The sequence below is a fragment of the Gobio gobio genome (assembly GCF_949357685.1).
Source record: "Gobio gobio genome assembly, chromosome: 5".
Taxonomy (NCBI): Eukaryota; Metazoa; Chordata; class Actinopteri; order Cypriniformes; family Gobionidae; genus Gobio; species Gobio gobio.
This window is the reverse complement of record NC_137101.1, coordinates 65,968,790-65,973,737: the sequence shown is the minus strand read 5'-3', so window position 1 is coordinate 65,973,737 and position 4,948 is coordinate 65,968,790.

Genomic DNA, 4,948 nt, shown 5'->3' with positions numbered 1-4,948 from the left:
TTTAAAAATAAATGTATTGAGGTTGAAAAAACGATTTATGAAGCACCATACAGTGTTGAAAGGTATTAGCAGTGGGAGGGGCACCCCGCCCTCTACCATACGGAGTTGGAGAGGGAACAGAGACAGTTGTCATCCCAATTCGCCTGATGAGAACCTTTGGAAAGTTCGAAACGCGTCGCGAGAGTGTGCCTGGATGACACGGGACCGTAAAAATGAGTACAGCTGCCATCATTTGAAAGGTGGGTGATGTAGCAGAGCCTTGGAAAATTTTCTCTTCATGCCCAAATAGGCGTCGAGTTGGTCAAAATGGCCTCCATCATTGATGTGAGTGATGTTGAAGAGCCGCATAATTTTTTCTCCGTCCCCGGTGACGTCGAGTGTCTCCTTATGTCCAAATAGACGGGAGTTATATATGTCCAAATAGACGGGAGTTATATGCCCCTCACCACATCTGCCTAAAACCTAACCTTCGTTTTTTTATAAAATTAAACCCTTGTTAATATAGCCCTCTTGATTTGAACCCTGGCAATTTTAGCCCTCTATTTTATTTTTTAATAATGATATATATCTGGTCTCGTCCAGTAGCCGTCTTTAGTGGTCAGCGGTTGGGTGGAGAGTGCATAACCATTTCCGATTCCTTCGGGGATCGGATCTTGGATCGATTTCCCCTAACACGCCAGGTCCTCCAACTCTGAGCTTCAGATGGTGATGGATGGGGCTTTGTTTATATATGGTTATTAAATTTTAAAATTAAAAACAAATGTGTTGATAGTGAAAAAACGATTTATGAAGCACCATACAGTGTTGATAGGTATTTAAAAATAAATGTATTGAGGTTGAAAAAACGATTTATGAAGCACCATACAGTGTTGAAAGGTATTAGCAGTGGGAGGGGCACCCCGCCCTCTACCATACGGAGTTGGAGAGGGAACAGAGACAGTTGTCATCCCAATTCGCCTGATGAGAACCTTTGGAAAGTTCGAAACGCGTCGCGAGAGTGTGCCTGGATGACACGGGACCGTAAAAATGAGTACAGCTGCCATCATTTGAAAGGTGGGTGATGTAGCAGAGCCTTGGAAAATTTTCTCTTCATGCCCAAATAGGCGTCGAGTTGGTCAAAATGGCCTCCATCATTGATGTGAGTGATGTTGAAGAGCCGCATAATTTTTTCTCCGTCCCCGGTGACGTCGAGTGTCTCCTTATGTCCAAATAGACGGGAGTTATATATGTCCAAATAGACGGGAGTTATATGCCCCTCACCACATCTGCCTAAAACCTAACCTTCGTTTTTTTATAAAATTAAACCCTTGTTAATATAGCCCTCTTGATTTGAACCCTGGCAATTTTAGCCCTCTATTTTATTTTTTAATAATGATATATATCTGGTCTCGTCCAGTAGCCGTCTTTAGTGGTCAGCGGTTGGGTGGAGAGTGCATAACCATTTCCGATTCCTTCGGGGATCGGATCTTGGATCGATTTCCCCTAACACGCCAGGTCCTCCAACTCTGAGCTTCAGATGGTGATGGATGGGGCTTTGTTTATATATGGTTATTAAATTTTAAAATTAAAAACAAATGTGTTGATAGTGAAAAAACGATTTATGAAGCACCATACAGTGTTGATAGGTATTTAAAAATAAATGTATTGAGGTTGAAAAAACGATTTATGAAGCACCATACAGTGTTGAAAGGTATTAGCAGTGGGAGGGGCACCCCGCCCTCTACCATACGGAGTTGGAGAGGGAACAGAGACAGTTGTCATCCCAATTCGCCTGATGAGAACCTTTGGAAAGTTCGAAACGCGTCGCGAGAGTGTGCCTGGATGACACGGGACCGTAAAAATGAGTACAGCTGCCATCATTTGAAAGGTGGGTGATGTAGCAGAGCCTTGGAAAATTTTCTCTTCATGCCCAAATAGGCGTCGAGTTGGTCAAAATGGCCTCCATCATTGATGTGAGTGATGTTGAAGAGCCGCATAATTTTTTCTCCGTCCCCGGTGACGTCGAGTGTCTCCTTATGTCCAAATAGACGGGAGTTATATATGTCCAAATAGACGGGAGTTATATGCCCCTCACCACATCTGCCTAAAACCTAACCTTCGTTTTTTTGTAAAATTAAACCCTTGTTAATATAGCCCTCTTGATTTGAACCCTGGCAATTTTAGCCCTCTATTTTATTTTTTAATAATGATATATATATCTGGTCTCGTCCAGTAGCCGTCTTTAGTGGTCAGCGGTTGGGTGGAGAGTGCATAACCATTTCCGATTCCTTCGGGGATCGGATCTTGGATCGATTTCCCCTAACACGCCAGGTCCTCCAACTCTGAGCTTCAGATGGTGATGGATGGGGCTTTGTTTATATGTGGTTATTAAATTTTAAAATTAAAAACAAATGTGTTGATAGTGAAAAAACGATTTATGAAGCACCATACAGTGTTGATAGGTATTTAAAAATAAATGTATTGAGGTTGAAAAAACGATTTATGAAGCACCATACAGTGTTGAAAGGTATTTAGCAGTGGGAGGGGCACCCCGCCCTCTACCATACGGAGTTGGAGAGGGAACAGAGACAGTTGTCATCCCAATTCGCCTGATGAGAACCTTTGGAAAGTTCGAAACGCGTCGCGAGAGTGTGCCTGGATGACACGGGACCGTAAAAATGAGTACAGCTGCCATCATTTGAAAGGTGGGTGATGTAGCAGAGCCTTGGAAAATTTTCTCTTCATGCCCAAATAGGCGTCGAGTTGGTCAAAATGGCCTCCATCATTGGTGTGAGTGATGTTGAAGAGCCGCATAATTTTTTCTCCGTCCCCTGTGACGTCGAGAGTCTCCTTATGTCCAAATAGACGGGAGTTATATATGTCCAAATAGACGGGAGTTATATGCCCCTCACCACATCTGCCTAAAACCTAACCTTCGTTTTTTTGTAAAATTAAACCCTTGTTAATATAGCCCTCTTGATTTGAACCCTGGCAATTTTAGCCCTCTATTTTATTTTTTAATAATGATATATATATCTGGTCTCGTCCAGTAGCCGTCTTTAGTGGTCAGCGGTTGGGTGGAGAGTGCATAACCATTTCCGATTCCTTCGGGGATCGGATCTTGGATCGATTTCCCCTAACACGCCAGGTCCTCCAACTCTGAGCTTCAGATGGTGATGGATGGGGCTTTGTTTATATGTGGTTATTAAATTTTAAAATTAAAAACAAATGTGTTGATAGTGAAAAAACGATTTATGAAGCACCATACAGTGTTGATAGGTATTTAAAAATAAATGTATTGAGGTTGAAAAAACGATTTATGAAGCACCATACAGTGTTGAAAGGTATTTAGCAGTGGGAGGGGCACCCCGCCCTCTACCATACGGAGTTGGAGAGGGAACAGAGACAGTTGTCATCCCAATTCGCCTGATGAGAACCTTTGGAAAGTTCGAAACGCGTCGCGAGAGTGTGCCTGGATGACACGGGACCGTAAAAATGAGTACAGCTGCCATCATTTGAAAGGTGGGTGATGTAGCAGAGCCTTGGAAAATTTTCTCTTCATGCCCAAATAGGCGTCGAGTTGGTCAAAATGGCCTCCATCATTGGTGTGAGTGATGTTGAAGAGCCGCATAATTTTTTCTCCGTCCCCTGTGACGTCGAGAGTCTCCTTATGTCCAAATAGACGGGAGTTATATATGTCCAAATAGACGGGAGTTATATGCCCCTCACCACATCTGCCTAAAACCTAACCTTCGTTTTTTTGTAAAATTAAACCCTTGTTAATATAGCCCTCTTGATTTGAACCCTGGCAATTTTAGCCCTCTATTTTATTTTTTAATAATGATATATATATCTGGTCTCGTCCAGTAGCCGTCTTTAGTGGTCAGCGGTTGGGTGGAGAGTGCATAACCATTTCCGATTCCTTCGGGGATCGGATCTTGGATCGATTTCCCCTAACACGCCAGGTCCTCCAACTCTGAGCTTCAGATGGTGATGGATGGGGCTTTGTTTATATGTGGTTATTAAATTTTAAAATTAAAAACAAATGTGTTGATAGTGAAAAAACGATTTATGAAGCACCATACAGTGTTGATAGGTATTTAAAAATAAATGTATTGAGGTTGAAAAAACGATTTATGAAGCACCATACAGTGTTGAAAGGTATTTAGCAGTGGGAGGGGCACCCCGCCCTCTACCATACGGAGTTGGAGAGGGAACAGAGACAGTTGTCATCCCAATTCGCCTGATGAGAACCTTTGGAAAGTTCGAAACGCGTCGCGAGAGTGTGCCTGGATGACACGGGACCGTAAAAATGAGTACAGCTGCCATCATTTGAAAGGTGGGTGATGTAGCAGAGCCTTGGAAAATTTTCTCTTCATGCCCAAATAGGCGTCGAGTTGGTCAAAATGGCCTCCATCATTGGTGTGAGTGATGTTGAAGAGCCGCATAATTTTTTCTCCGTCCCCTGTGACGTCGAGAGTCTCCTTATGTCCAAATAGACGGGAGTTATATATGTCCAAATAGACGGGAGTTATATGCCCCTCACCACATCTGCCTAAAACCTAACCTTCGTTTTTTTGTAAAATTAAACCCTTGTTAATATAGCCCTCTTGATTTGAACCCTGGCAATTTTAGCCCTCTATTTTATTTTTTAATAATGATATATATATCTGGTCTCGTCCAGTAGCCGTCTTTAGTGGTCAGCGGTTGGGTGGAGAGTGCATAACCATTTCCGATTCCTTCGGGGATCGGATCTTGGATCGATTTCCCCTAACCCTAACCCTAACCCTAACCCTAACCCTAACCCTAACCCTAACCCTAACCCTAACCCTAACCCTAACCCTAACCCTTGGAAAATTTTCTCTTCATGCCCAAATAGGCGTCGAGTTGGTCAAAATGGCCTCCATCATTGGTGTGAGTGATGTTGAAGAGCCGCATAATTTTTTCTCCGTCCCCTGTGACGTCGAGT